Below are 16,576 nucleotides of genomic sequence, written 5' to 3' on the forward strand. Positions count from 1 at the left end.
TTTTTTTTTTTTTTTTTTTTGGTACTGGGGATTGAACTCGGATCCTTGTGATTGCAAGGCAGGCCACCAAACCAATGGGCTAAATCCCTGGCCCTGTCATTTGTATTTTTTAAAGATTCCCTGGTCATTTCAAATTTCAACACAGCCATGGCAAGAATGCTGTGCCCCTTATGTTTAAAGTTATTTTAAACGTGATAATGCTATTTGATTATTCTTCAAAATTTTTACTTTTTAATTTTTAAAAAAATTTTACTTTTCAAAAGTAAAGAACTGAAATGGTTTCAGATGAAATAATGTGGCTTACAGGAAGAGAGGTATGTATATGGAAATCTATGTATTGTGGATGTCTACCATGTATACATATAATCTGACACTGGGCCATATGTTGCTCATTGTTAAAGCCCCATAAAAGGCTAGGGAAGATAAATACTTGTAAATAAGAGAAATGGAGTAAGCTCTCCAATTAAAAATGTAACCACTGACTAAATGACTTTTGGGTAGTGAGAGGAGGTAAAGGATATGTGAAAAGAATTAAGATGTTATGTACATGTAAAATTCTCCACAATTTGTGTAATTATTATGTACAGTAAATACGTACTAATAAATGTAAAAACATTAAAGCAAAAAAAATAAACTGATTTTTTTTAAAAATCCAGTTGTGTACAATTAGAAGTCATGACTATAAAGTAAATAGACACAAATTTGCAATTCAACTGGAGAACAAAAAATAGCAGACACATGCACACCAAAAATAAATTTGATATTGCTATGTCAGATATAATAGATGAAATGTAATATGTTTTGCAAAAAATGAAGAGTTCAGTTTAGAAGTAAAATAATTAAATATATTCTCCCCAGTAGACTTAAAAACATAAAGCAAATATTGACAAAAATCAAAGCAAAAATTGAGAAATTCATTGTCACAGTCAGAGAATTTTAACTGATCTCTTAGTAACTGAGATAGCTGATAGAGTAAAATTAAATTGGTAAGCATTGTAAGATTTGAATAAGATTATTAGCAAGTTAATTGAATGGACATTTACATAATTATGTATCCAGGAGTCAGGTGGTAAGCTGCAAAGGTATTTCCAACACATGTTGACGTTTCTTGTCAGGCAAACCTCATTTTCTCATTACACTATGACTGTTAGAAATCAAAAGTGAAAAGAAAGCTAAGAAGAACCAAAAAGTTCACAGGTTTTAAAGAACAACTTTAGATAACTTATAGGATTAAAAAAACTGTAATGAATAGTTAAAGTTATTAAGAAATAAGAGATGAAAATACTGCACATCAAGTATTAGGTGACAGAGTATAACAATTATTAAAGAGAATTTATGGTACCAACTCATTACTTTTAGAAAAGATGATAGACTAAATATTAACAGTACCTTGTTGTTCAAGCCAAAAATGAAGAAATTGTCCCTGTTTTTCTCTCAGCTTTCACATGAGTTCATCAGGAAATGCTGTTGACAAACCCTAAAACTCATCCCACACCTATTTAATCGTCTCCATCTTCTCTATTTCCACTGTCCTCTGAGTCACTTGTCTTCCTTTCTTGATTTTGGGGGTTTTTGGGTTTTTTTGTTTGTTTGTTTTTGGTACCCGGGATCCAACTCAGGTACTTGTGTTTGCAAGGCAGGCAGCAGAACCGCTGAGCTAAATCCCCCACCCTCCTTTCTTGTTATTTCAACAGCAGTGGTCTTCTCGCTCTCTTGTCATGTCTCTGAATCCCATTCTCCTTGTACCAATCCTCAAGGTCAGTTAAGGTACAGGTCAGATCATATGACTGCAGATCACATGACTGCAGGTCTGGAAGACCCAGGAATGTCCTAGCTTCAAGTGCTGTTCTTTCATAGTTTGCCCATCTGTGTCTCTCATCTATATTAGTTTTCTATGTTTTGGATTCTGTTCTCAGACTCTTATGAGACTGCCTTTAACATATTAGCTAGTCTATGTCTTCATCTGAAGCTCAGCTATTTTACCAGAATTATTTATGTGTTTGACAGAAGTCAACTCCTTACAAGATTAGGTTCTTGTTTTCTTATGGATGAAGCCTAGAGGGCTTCTCTGCAACTAAAGACTGACCTCTGGTCCTATCAAATTATAAACAGTAAAACATGTGGTATCATTTTCCCTTCACCATCCTATTTGTAAGAGTAAAAGGAGTGATGTTATTCCACATCGTTAAGAAAACTTCTAGTAAATGTCTGTAGGGCCGTAAATTAATGCAATGTTTTTCAAGAGAAATTTACCAATCAATAAAAAAATGGGATTTCATAAATTCACTGGCTTAGAATTAACTGAATAATATCTAATTATAGTTCTAGTAAAAATTAGAAAAAGACAAATTAATAAAATGTAGAATAATGTATTCATTTATAACAAACATATTTGAACTCATTTAAATTATTAAATTAAAATTATGATGTAAATTAATATTTTGTATGTAATGCTGGCATCTAAAATATTCTTACGCATTAATACAAAATAATATAGTTAGGTATGTATAGCTAGCTAAATGTCATTCTGAACATCTGAAATGTTAAAGTAGTTTGGGGAGTAAACCTACTTAAAAATGCCATAAGTGAGAGAGAGACAGAGGAGAGAGAAAGAGAGAGAGAGGAGAGACACAGAGACACACACACACACACACAGAGACAGAGAGAGAGAGAGAGAGAGAGAGGAGGGGGGAAGGGAGGGGAGGGGAGAGAGAAGCTGTGACAGAGACAGAGACAGAAAGAGAGAAACAGAAAGAAGAATCTCTGTTAAAATTTCAAGTAATCTATTCAAAGTTCATGACACATGTAATGGCACAAAAAGGTATTTGTGTTAAATACTACTGTTTGCTTTTCTTTCTCTTATTAATTTGTAGTTTGTGCCCTGGGAGGGATATTAATTGTAATTTCATTAAATCATTTTTAACTAGAAAAATATCATTTAAAATATAAAGTGCAAAAATACTCAAAAGTCAAACATGGAAATGTCAAGTTTCTAGAATTATGTTTGTCTTTCACACAATAGCTTCAAGTTCTAGGTAAAAATAACCAAATAGCTTGTCCAATCAGACCTCACTAGATTGAACAAAATTACTAGACTTCTATCACAGTCCTGCACAGAATATTTTAGTGAAATCTCCTGCAATATCTTTTGACTTCTCAGACCTCTTATCTGCCTTTCTGGATATCTGTAGATAATACCGATCTGTGGAAATACATAGGCTAACAAGCAGTAGAGAAATATGATGAAGAAACAAAACACAGGGAAGGAAAGATCCAATGTCATTCTGCAGGGATGGACAATATACATCACAGAAAATGGGATGTGTCTCGTTTACTGAGCCTGTGAAAGCACTCCAAGCTATATACTGCATGAGTTCTCATACTTGAGCGTGCATTCAAATTAGCCGAGGGCTACGGCATGGGCAGAACGCTGAGGCCCAGCTCTAGAGCTCCGATTCCAAATTTTTACAAATTCCCAGGTTTTGCTAATCTATGACAGCATTTTGTGAACCATAGCTATGCTATTTTCCATTCTTGTAGTTCACCACTTTTACAAAAGTTGGATAAAATTATATAAAAAATATATAAATATGGATTATACAGATATAGATAGCTTCCCTACCCAAAATGTGATGCCAGTTTAATTATCTATTAAGCATTTTTCTATAAGAACTGTGAAAATCCCAATATGTAAAATATATTTACTTACTACTGAAAGCATTTATTCAAATAGAGTATAGAGACAACAAATACAGTAGCAAATACAGATATTTAAAAATTATTATTTAAGAAATATGGTAGACATATGTCCAGGGATAGGTCTGTGAAGGATGTTTGATCAGGAATAACTTTAGAAGGAAATGCTATTTAAATTGAGAATAGGAAAAAATAATGTTCCAAGAAAAAAGCAAGGAAAATGAGATTAGAGAAGATACACATTAGAAGTTCAGGGCTGGATTTAGCTCATTGGTGCCGCTGTCTGCCTCATAAGCACAAGGTCCTGAGTTCTATTCCCAGTACAAAAAATTTAAAATATTTTTAAAAAATAGAAAGAAGTTCAGATGTTATACTTGGCAATGGGTATATAAAGCAAAAATATTGTTGTCACTATTTTTGAGTCCATATGTCTGTTGCTTACAGTATAGAGATTTCAGTCCATAATCCATAAGCAGCTGACTCTGAGGCAGGGCTGCATGGCAGACAGGCATCACAGAGGAGAAACGGTCCATGGAAGGACAGGCAGGAGACAGCAAAATGAGGTAGCAGAAGCAGCACATCCTTTCATCTCTTTTTCCCATCCATGTCACATGCCTTTTGGATGGTGCTGTCTACACCTAGAGAGGCCTTTCCCATTCTATACACCCAGAAATCTGATAAAGCAATGAGTGGACCAGTCCAGTACCATACACTCTTAATTCCAGTGTCACACACCACAGATTCAACCACCTCAGAAAAGTCCTACCTATGAGCCTTGAGGGACTTCTAGATAGAAGCCTTAACAAATATACTATAGGGTATAAGACACTGTAACATATCTGTGAACTGTATGAATATGGTAGATTTAGAGATATTTAGAAAACATGATTGTTCTGCCTTGCCTATTAATGATTAAGATTTCACTGTAATTATTAGACCAAAACATGTGTACTTGTAGACTTCTTTCAACACTTATTTCTAGAATGTATAAGGGGTAAAGTGAGGCTTATGTCAGGTGATACTGTGTTTTACATCTATGAATCATTTTTATAAAATTAGTGGATTTTTTTCTCACATCTTTATTATTAATAAATGAAAACATACTGTTCAATATATTCTGTTCACAAGATTTAAAGACAAAGTAATTTAAAACCAAACTGCTTTCTCAAAAAGGTATTATCAGGGTGGGATAATTTCCTATTGTTTGTGTTTTTTTATTTTTTCATTTCCTTGTTTATAAAAATAACTGTGCATCAATATATAAAAGGTTGAACATACAAGTCAATAAAATAGAAATGAAAACAAAAAAATCTAAGGCCTTTATCTTGTTTAATCACAAGTCTTTGGGGCTAGGGATTTAGCTCAGCGGTTCAGTGGCCTACTTTGCAAGTGCAAGGACCCGAGTTCAATCCCCAGTACCAAAAAAAAATTTATTAACAAATCTTTGGCAGCAATATTCTTGACTTTTCTCTAGGGTGCCTTAAATTTTAAGTATATTAAGTATATGTGCTCTATTATCAACACTAAAAATCTGGAAAAATATCTAATGAAGGGTAATTTTCAAGTAAAGTATTATGCTTTTTATATGAATATAATAGTAACATGTTAAAGAATTTTATTAACTTATTAATGAGGAAACTGTTAAGATGTTAATAACTCACTCAAATGAGAATATAATGAAAGCACACATTTGTGATTAGAAATAATGACATGAATGTGCAGATGGAAGCAAAACTGCCTCCTTCTACACAAAGAAATTAAATTTATCCTTTACGGGATGGATTGAGCTTATCTAGCAACAATATTTTTTCACTGATATAAACTCTAATTTAAAATTCTAAAACAGTTGCAAATGAATATAATGCTAAAATTGGATAATCAAGATGAGTGTACACTTGACAATGCATAATTTTCCATATAATTTCTCACTACAAAACAAATGGGAAAATAATTACTATACCTATTTGATAATTTTTTTTTGTACCACAGACTGAATGTAGGCATCTTGTGCTTTTGAGGCAGGCAGTGGCACCACTGAGGAAAATCCCTGGCAGTTTTCTAAATATTTTTCAGCCACTTTCTAAAGAGTTATTCATGGTAACAAGTACACATGTTCCTATTTCCTAACTTTTGATCTAATCTTCTACACTCACACACATGTTCACACACATTTTTAAAAAATCCTACACATAAAATATTTTTGTCACATAGCATCTAATAGGATTATTCAACCTTTCTCATGATGATGGGCATTGATTCACTGCCTGTGTGTTACAAAAAATTTGTGATTATAGTATTATTTTACCATATAATTCTATTATAGGCAGCAAAATTAGAAATTAATAAGCAGTCATATATGGGCTTTTGCGAGAGCCAGTGCAGAAGATGAGAGCATATCAAAATTTTTGCTGCAGGCCAATCAATTGAAGGCCAGGACTCAAAACAAAGATGCAATGACCAGGCCTCCATCCTCTAAGAGGCATAAGAAATAACTTGAGATTATACTGTAAATGATATCACCTGGTCTAGTATAGTCCAGAAAGGCAGGTGGGTGATCAAAACATCTGGACCCATGCCTTCTCCCAAAATGCCTTTGTTCTTTCTATATATCTTTGGTTTATGAACTGCTTCCTTATTGGATCAATATTATCTAGGCAGTTATACTTGTAACCTTATTGGTTGATTATAATTTGACTTATACTCACCTCATGATTTTGTACCCACCTCACAATTTTGCTCTAAAAAATATTCTTGAGAAATTGCCTCTGTGGCAACCTATTTTCTGGATCCTCTTGTCTCTCCCCATTTTTCCTTGTAACTCATTCTTCTATTTCAGGGGACAAGAACTTGGTGTATCTGACATCTAGCAGATTGGAAGTTACATTTCATTTATATCACCATCATTTTTATATGTCAAATTTCTCCAAATATGTCAAACAATGATCTTGAACTTTTCATGGGTATTTGTAATACATGTTTACCTTCCTTGTGGGTAATTGCTACACATATATTATACATTTTAATTCATTTTCTCCATTCCATTCCCTCCTCTCCTCTAACCCTGATGCTTTTCTTTTTCATAAATGTTGGTAGGACATAAGTTTTATCTTCTTTGTGTAGAGTTGGTTGTGTAGAATTGATGCATGTACATAACATTTCCTTTTTTCATACTCTTTCCCTCTCTTCTTTCTCCCCTCCCTCCAAGGAGGCAACAACAAAGGATAAAAGTAGGAAAAAATTATTGAGAGATAAGCTCCCTCCACCTCTTAATGGTCCTCTCCTTTGAAAAAGATCTATCTTTCTACTTTCTATTGTCTCTCTTTTATTTTTCTCTTTACTTATGCATTGAGTTTCTCATACAGTAGAAACCTTGCAATTTTTAAGATTGTGTGTCTGATTTATTACACTTAACATTATGGTCTCAAGGTGATCACAAACTTTTTAGAAAAAGTATCAAATTGCTTGAGATATTTGTGACCAGGTGTGGTGGGTCATGCCTATAATCCCAGCATTCCTGAAGCTCAGGAAGAAGGATCATCTGGAGCTCAGGGCCAGACTGGGCTATATTGTAATTTTAAGACTCCTGTGAACTGTATAGGAAGATCCTGTCTCAAAAACAAATTGCTTGAGATATTTAAACTGCAGCAGATGTATATGAACTATTTCTTGAGATAATTAAACTTCATGGTATACACAAAATTATCACAAGACAGATAACATTCTTTATGTTGAAATTTTAACTTTGCCAATCTAATTTGTAGATTCAAGAATATTCTAGAATATTGTTGACCTCATGAATTTCTATTCAGAAGCAGCAAAGTACTTATCTTCATTTGTAGGGATTTTTAAAGAAAATGTTTGACTTTCTTCAGATATATTTGCTGATCATTGAGAACTTTTTTATTAAAAAATATAAATGAGGAGCCAGGGATTTAGCTCAGTGGTTCTGCCACCTGCTTCCCAAGAACAAGGCCTCAAGTTCAATCCCCTGTACCAAAAAAAAAAAAAAAAAAGGAAAGAAAAGAAAAGAAAAAAAATGTGAGAGTTCATTATGCTGAGAATTCTGGGTTTCCACAAAAAAAATTGAAGCCCAATATAAATTAAAAAACAATATTTAAGTGTAACCAGTCAGGAACCATAAATTAACCTTGAATTGGGAATTTTCTTTTGGATTTTACTCCAATAAGGTGAAGGCCAGTTGTAACTAATCAAGTAGTTATGTTACCCATCAAGGATTCGCTCCCTGCTGCTCATCGGGACCATACTATTGCACCACGTAGTTACAAAGCAACCTTATAGAGTGGCCAACCTGCACAAAGAGAACTTATATCTGTTTCTCTCATTACCTTTCTTGGGAGGTTGGGTGAGAGTGGCGAGGGGAACTGAGAAGTTACTTTTTGATTGCATGATGAGGAGGAGTTGTAGAGTTCTTGCCAGTAGATATAAATGGTCACTGTGCCTTTTCATATTTCTTGTGTTTCTTTTAGTGGAGTTATCTTGTTCTGCATGGAAAGGGGAGGCTTGAGCTTGTGACTTCAAAAGGTCATTACCTATAGAAGCTGATTCATTCTGAGTACATCCATTCTTGGAAAACCAATTGCAGACCATCCTTGCATGAATTCTGGAGGCTTTTCTGGAAGGAATGACTAAGAAATGTGTTACTTAATGAATTTCAGTCCAGTGTCCACCTGGTCTCAATGACCATCCATGGCCGTGTCCAGCATGAACACCCTGGTCAGGATGGCGAGGTGAATGACTCTGAAATTCTTCCATGCTTCAGTTCTGTGATTCATGAATCCATGAATGCTCAGATTGTGTTAAATTTATCTTAAGTTTTTTTTTTCTTTTAACAGTTCTTAGTGCCCTTTGTAGATGGTTATGCATGTATAAAAATATATTTTAAAGAAAAAATGAGAAATAAAATAAATATGACAATTTGAAATATCTCACCTGTCTCAAAAAATAGTATCACTCCTAAATCAGGAAATTAACTTTCATCCAAAGCTGCTTTCTGCTTAGTTGCTAGTTCTACTGTTTAAATATAGTCAAGCCTACTCATTTTCTCAAAATCTATAGGAGTTGCCTTATACTGTGTCTTTCAACGTATAATCTTTCAACGACCCTTCTGTTAGTTATATAGTGTTTGCATTCTGATGCACCCAAATTCACACCCATTAAAGTGGAAAGAAAAGCTAAAAGAGATTTATTAAAAAGAAAAAAAAAACATATTTTGACCCCAAAAAACAAAAACAAATTTTTTCTCTTTTTCATCCCTACTTTCACCTCTAGGAACAAAGGAATATATAAACTTGACCTACACTAAATAAATAAAATCAGCATCTCAGGAAGAATTCAAGCTCAAAGACAAGGAAGTTCAAAGAGGAAAAGGCCTAATTACTTTCATTAGCATTTCATTAGAATTTGAACCTTATTCTGAAGAGGGTGGGGTGAGATCTCCCTATGTGTCATTGGAAATGAACACTTGGGAACTCTTGACAGCCAGGAAAGAGGGTAATAATTTTACTTAATTTGTTTTTTTTAGGTTAACTTAAAAGAACTAACAGTTCCATTGTTCTTAGCCAAATACAACTGTGATTGAAGCTTTTCTACTCAGTGTTATGTAAAAAGACCTGAAAACCAGGACCAGACCAGAACCATGACAAGCCTTTATTATGGGGAGGATCTGCTGGGTTGTCTCCAAACAAAGGAGGAAAAAGCAACATGGCAGAACAGGGAACTTCTTTTATAGGAATGGGTGGAGTTAGCCTGAGCTGGGGTGGAGTTGAGTGAGGTAGTATTAAGAGATTGGAGGAGCCTGTGACATCACTAGGAGGGGCTTATGACATCACCAGATGCTAGGAGGTAGCGAGTAACAGATTACTCTTTTGGCGGGAGAAGAGGCATGATGGGAAGAATCCTGACCGTTGCTGGGAGAAGTCATATTTTAACATGGAGGCTGCTATTCCCTATGGCAGCCATATGAAGGCAAGGGAAATGTCGGTAAATGTATTAAAGTGGGAGAAAGATATCAGCAGTATTTCCACATATTATATATGTAAACATGTTATTTTTTTCTCCTCAACCCTTTAAAAGTCCAATTTGAATAAACTTTAAAGCATGTAAGTAACATCATCGAAATAATTATCTCAACTTTTATAGATACAAGTAAATGTATTATTTCAACAATCCCAGAGTTTGAAGAATTGCTCTAATTGTAATACAGGGAGAAGAAATGCAACTCCCAAAACCTGCTAGGTATCTGAAATGCAAGCTCATGTTCTCTAAAATGAAAGAATGAATTCTAGGAATAAGGGAGGTTAAGCATAGGATAAATGTATTGAGAGAAAGAACACTTCTAAAAAGCTGTTTCCAGGGAGGCAAATGGTTCAAAGAATAGATCATTCTTGGCAGTGAACATTTAATTTTGAGGATAGTTGGATTTTTCCACAAGCTATTAGTCACTCTTGTATGAGCTATTCTGAAGAAATACTTCCTGGACAGAGAAAGTTATGTATAAATAAATTTTTAAATTTTTCTTTTATTGAGTTTATTGGTACATTTTAGGTGGGAAGGGTAGGGGAAAGGTAATAAGGGAAAAGAAAAAAATATGACAAAATGAAAAAATGTATAAATAATTTAATTAGAATAAAGAGTAGGGAAAATTGGAATTAGATTATGTCTGTAAATAATGTAAAAAAGGTGGTTCATATATAGTGTGGAACAGCACAACCAAGATCCCCCTGGGAATGTGTGGATATAGACACAAGTTCTAGAGAAATACTTTTCTAGTAATCAAATTCTCTATCTTCTTTTAACAAAATTTATTTCTAAAGAAAGCTTATTGTGCCACTCTTCTTTTCTTAATTCTTTTGTGACCACATATTTCTTCCATTTTTCAAAGCATAGGCATACTTATTAGCCTTCTTGGTTCCAGGGTTAAAAACTCATGGGACATAAAAGAAAGTCAAAACAAATACTACTCCTAAAGAAGACATTTTCAATGAGGAACACTGTCCATGGTTAGGTCTTCAAATGTTTCATTATTGTCATGTCTGTTTAATCCAAAGCATGGAGAAAAGCACATATTTTATTTGCATGTGTAAAATGGATCTGTGATGAAAGTGAATAATTTTATTTTAAAACTTCAACTATTCTAATCTCCTAACTCTTTTGTACATCTGTAGGAGAAAAATCCTGAGGAAAAATGGAAGAGCTGTAAAATATGTCAAAGATGCTTTTATTTAGCAATGAAGAGATGCTTTCAAGGCCCTAGGAAGGCATTTAAAATATTTAAATATTTCATGAAAGCCACAAAAATAATATATTTTAATTATATTCAGTGAAAACTATTGTTTCTAAACTAGTTCTCCTCTTTATATTTGCTATTTCAGTGTATAGCTCAGAAGTGGCCACAGGCATCTGGGGAATCAGGAGAAGGAGTTGAACTTGGTAAGTTCAGTTTCAAGATGCCATGGATAGCTTGTCACTTCTACAAATACTATATTAATGTTAGCCTTCTATGTACAGTAGTGCTTTCCAGAAATAATATCTTTGTTCTGTGTTGACTTAGCCAATTTCATGATGAAGAGATGCAAAGCCAAAATTTGCAACCCCATGTAGGGTTACAAATCTATCCTATGATGATGTTTTAGAAAAACCTGGTACAGAAGGACCAGTTGAAAAATGTGGATGTTTCTAAGAAACTGAAGAAAGAGCCAGACAAATCCAGGATCACACAAAATGCAATTAATCAAAGACTCAAGGACTGAAATGTATATTGTCATCAGTAATACCAATACCTAAAATCAACAGGAAGGGGTTTATATTCTAAAGCAGGGGAGGATCATGGTTAATCCAAATGTGTCTTCTGGCAAAGATATTAACACAACAAATGTAAAGAAGCATTCTGGCCATCGGTGTCTGCCACAAAAATGCTACTCATAATGACTTTATCCTGGATGTCTACATTAATACCAGGTTTATCTGTTGTGCAAGATGAACAAGGTTATTTAAAGCTGATTCCTATATAAGGCATTAAAAATAAAAGTGTAGTAAAGGAGGAATAATGTGCAACTTAATGAGTCGGAAGAAATTATAGGATTATTTATTAACTGCTTTCTAATGATCACAAATGTACAATTTTAAATATAGGATTCGGTCTTCATTGTTGTTTAGCAAAAGGAAGTGTTACACACAAGAGTATCTTTGATGGCATACTGTATTCAATTATCACCCCTCCACACACACACGCACACACTGAGCCAGCATAGGATTTCACAAATGTTGAAAATTCTATAAATATACAGTCTTAAAACTTTTCTCAATATTTTGTATATATTAACATATTTTTCCCAACTTCTAATTTCCTGATGGCATGGTGGTACATACCTATAAACTCAGCACTTTGGAGGAGGAGTCAAGAGGATTGTGGTGAGTTCTAAAACAGCATGAGCTCCATAGTGAGTTCAAGACCAACCTGAACTATATAACTATATAGTGAGATTCATTCTCAAAAAAAAAAAAAAAAACAACTCTGACATGCAATATTTCTTTCTACTTTGTTAACCTAGATCCAAATATACACTAATAAGTATTTCATTAAATGTACTAAATTTTCAGTTGTACTGATTATGTTTACTATTGATCATTCTTCAAGTACATTTTAGTCTTTGCTTAAAATAGATTTCATGATTTTTCATAATTTCTTGCAAACATCTTAAATTCCTTTGCATTTCTCTCCTACCATGTGTGTGTGTGAGGGGGGGATCAAAACTCATAGACTTCCCTGCACCACGCTCACAGGGAGATCACACACATGTGTTCTGTTCTTACTTCAGAGGCATGACCATGTACCTCAAATAGGCAATCCATGTGGCCAAGCAGGAGTTCGCACTCCCTTTCTTTTCTCACTTTTACCTCTGCTCCTTGCCCCTACAGTGAAGCAACTAGTACATCCTTAAAGTAATTTACAGTACTAGAACAACAAAAAAAATTAAAAAGAGAAGCTCTAATTCTCTCTGAAATAGTCATTATTATCATTTTTCTGTTTGCTTTTGCACATACCTATTTATGTTTTCACAGATATAACTTTTATGTATTTATGCTATATTAAAGAACTTTTGGCTGGAGATTTAGTTCAGTGGTTCCGCCGCCTGCCTCACAAGTACAAGAACCCGAGTTTGATTCCCAGTGCCAAAATAAATAAATAAAAATTAAAAATAAAGAACATTCCCTTATATCTGCGATGAAACTGCTTTCCTTATCTCTCACTTCCATGATTTCTCCTACTTATGCATATTTGTACATGTATATATACACACAATGTTCTATGTAAACATGTTTTTCTGAGAGTTAACTCACTTGTTTATAAAATGGAACTACATCTGTTTTTCTTTTTACTTAACCATATCTCACAGAAAATCTGAGTCAATTACTATATAGTTAACCAATTCCAATTTATATAATATTCTAATGGCATAATTTATTCATTCTTTCTTCAGTATTAAACATACAATTGTGTTTTACTCAGTCACTACAGGTAATACTATGGTAAACATTCTTCATTTAGGCTTTGAAGGACTGACAATACACATATGAATTAGAATTTTGTGTTCAGACTTTTCCATTAAAATATGAGCTTTTGAAATTTTATGACCTTTACGTACATGTTGTCCAAAATTCATGTATTTTCACATATATACCAGCCAATCTTTAGCTCTATTAGATATTTGTGTGATGATAATATTTATCCATAATATAACATTGTAAATTTGTATTTGTGAGGTTTTGTTGTTACTTTGCAACAAGATTGCTAATATTAGCACAACAAACTACAATGTGTTTAAAAAATGTTCTTCTAAAATCCAGGTTTCTTTTTAAGGAAAAATAAGGAAAGAAGCACCACAAAGCCTAAGCTACAGGAAATTAGAGAAAAAAGGAAATAACTGAAAAGATTTGATGTGGAGTGAAAGAGGTCAGGAAAATGGAGGAGACTGAAGAGCTGCAAGTCTATCGCTCACATGAGGTGAACTATACCAACAAATAACGTGGTAGAATAAAATGACTATTTTTCATTGGCTTCAAAATGCTGCTATGCTTAAAGTTGACCCATATTAATCATATCTTTTTTCTGGCAAGAAAGTTTATCTAATTTGTCATCAAATGTAGAAATAACTGAGAGAAAACATAATTAGCACTGGATAACCCAGGAAGATGAGCTGAGGACTAAGTGTGCCTGAGAGCTCCAGCCTGACCTTTGGAAATCAACAGAAATGGCAGCAACTTTATAAGTTGAAAATTTCTGTGCTTCTTACCCTTTGGTAGGTCAATAAATCTAATAAAAAACAAGGCTGTTTGTAGTGCTTGATTGCTTGATTCTTTCATCAAGATCAGATGTATCTAGGCTTGTTAGTTTCCTTTATTACCAGAGAGCTTTTTATAGGTAACATATACAAGAACCAAAATATTTGTAGCCCCATACAAATGACATTTGAAATTTATGTGGTTAAGTACAAGAATGATAAATTACTACTATTAAAATTATATAATAAGTAAAGAGAAATATTTTATGAAATTTTTCCATCTTTTGAATGATGAAAATAAAATTTAAAGGTAATAATATACAGAGAAGTCAGATCAAGTTTTCTTTTTCTTTGCACATACATCTATGTATTTGTCTATCTGTGTATCTGTATTGTGCATCTATCAGCCTACTCACATATATGTCTATCCCTTCTCAATAGGCTGTGGTTATTTAAAACCATTTTGATGGTGGTGCTGGGTGTGTGTGTGGGGTGGATACATGTGTATATATATATCTGCAGTTTTTAATGTATGCTATATTTAGTCGGGTTTTAAAAAGAATTCTGCCCTTGTTACTTAAACTTGTATTCCCTCTTGAATGCTCACTTTTGTAGAAATAATATTGTCCTCCTTTTTAGATATTGTGCTACTAAATTTTCACATTATGAATAGAATAATCCATTGGGGAAAATGAGCAGTGTTTCAGAAACAAGATTGTAAGTCCTCAGTAAGCTATTTTCTTAACAGTCTTAAGTTGAGGAGGATTTAAGGATTTATTCTGCCTTTCAGCATTAGCTTCATAAATACTTGCCCTCTCTTTTTATGAGTAAAGAAAAAGAGTTCTTTAAGTGGATAACTTAGCACCCGGAGTGCCCTAGATTCTGCAAAACATTGCAAAGAAAGGTTGCATTTCTATGCCTGAAGCTTCTTGGTTTAAGCTCAGACAATTCAAACAATTCACATTCAGTTTTCTTCAATTAATAAAAAGGGTGACTTCTGGAAATCTTTTGATCTGGAAGTACTTATTTAAAATTTAAAAATACTAAAGGAAAAGAAAAAAACTTTTGCAAAGTTTAGGAGGGTCCATAGCAAGGAATATATATTCAAGATGAGAAGGATAAATGATAAGCAAATAAAAGCTAGGACAAAAATGAGACTCTATAGAAAGAAAGAAAACTCGCCAGCCATATATGAGATCAAGGTTACTAGAGTTTCTTCCCACCAAGGAAAGAAGAAAATAGACTGAGGCGATGAGGTGCTGAGTGAGGTGCCTTCTCCAGTCCACTTTTGTGTCAGAATTTAAGATGACTCAAGGTTGGTAACACAGGCTCCATTATTTTAAAGTTAATGAAAAATGAACTTTAAAAATAAAAGTTGAGGACAATTTGTGAGTTTTCTAATTAGTATAAATGGGTCATGATTTCAATTACAAAGTAAGCCCTAAGTTGAAGATCGATGGCAATTATTTCTTTATTTGTTTATTGAGTCATGATCTCGCCATACCTTTAAGGCTGGCTTCATACTCACTGTTCTCCCACTTCAGCCTCCTAAGTTTTGGGGTTATGAATGTGCACTAACATACTTGGAAAATTTTAACTCTTAGAGTAATTTATTTATATCCCAATAACACATAAATTAAAGAATTGCCAGACTTTTGTTAAAATATGTTTGCTGCAACCTTAAAGCGAAGCCACAAATCTCACTATAGATCCATTTCAGATAAATAGGGGATTTTAAACCCAGAAGCTATTTGAGTAAAAGAATATTTATACTGTATAAGCAAAGCCCCAGGCTAATTAAAATATTTTATATCTTATTCAAATATTTTGATATTCATTGACTCAGACTTTTACATCACTCCAAATTACTGAAAATTAGATACTAAAACAATAATGCATGCAAAAAGAAAATATATACAAAAATTTCTGTATTGCTGGGAAAATATAGCTTTTAAGTATTTCTCAGACTCTGTACTTAAATGTTGAGTTCCTCTGAGTAACAAGTTAATGTAGTATGTGGGCCTTTCAGCTTAAAGAAGTGAACGGTACATTCATTAAAAATAATTTGATGATGGTAATTATGGAGGAAAGGAAAGAAGGAAAAAGAAAGGGAAAAGAGAAAAAAAGAAAGACAGAGAGAGAGAGAGAAAGAAAAAGAAAGAGAAAAAGGAGAAAAGAAAAGAAAGGAAGAAAGAACATGAAAAAAAGAAAATGAAACAAAATCCCAGACAGATTGGTTCTGTGTATTTAACAAGAAACTAAATCTTTTTTTTTCCCCCCTTTTCAATCCACTGTGCCAATTGTTTGGCAAGATGTAACACAGAACTGGAAATGCTTCCAATTATCATTGTAGAATGTTGGTCACACTTCATTTTAAATCTACCACACCAAGAAATATACCAGCACAGTATCTGAAGATAAATTGCTATTTCTGTTTACTAAATTAAATTTGTGCCTTTGAGCAATTAAAAGTTTTAAACTTTGCAGGGTTTTATTTAAATTTTAAGCTGTATGTTTTTTTCATTTTTAATTTAGATTCCTAGATTCACTACCAATTCAGTATCTTGTAATTTAACCTT

General features: G+C 33.4%; 1 long non-coding RNA gene across 1 annotated transcript; it reads left to right on the forward strand.

Moving 5' to 3' along the window:
• The first annotated feature begins 11,085 nt into the window (after nucleotides 1–11,085).
• Nucleotides 11,086–13,694, forward strand: LOC104864841. Its single transcript, XR_002025485.1, has 3 exons — nucleotides 11,086–11,145; nucleotides 12,097–12,126; nucleotides 13,577–13,694. It is a non-coding gene; the product is annotated as an uncharacterized LOC104864841 (long non-coding RNA).
• The last annotated feature ends 2,882 nt before the right edge of the window (nucleotides 13,695–16,576 follow it).

Source organism: Fukomys damarensis, unplaced genomic scaffold, assembly GCF_012274545.1.
Source record: "Fukomys damarensis isolate Sample0158 unplaced genomic scaffold, DMR_v1.0_HiC HiC_scaffold_29, whole genome shotgun sequence".
Classification (NCBI taxonomy): domain Eukaryota; kingdom Metazoa; phylum Chordata; class Mammalia; order Rodentia; family Bathyergidae; genus Fukomys; species Fukomys damarensis.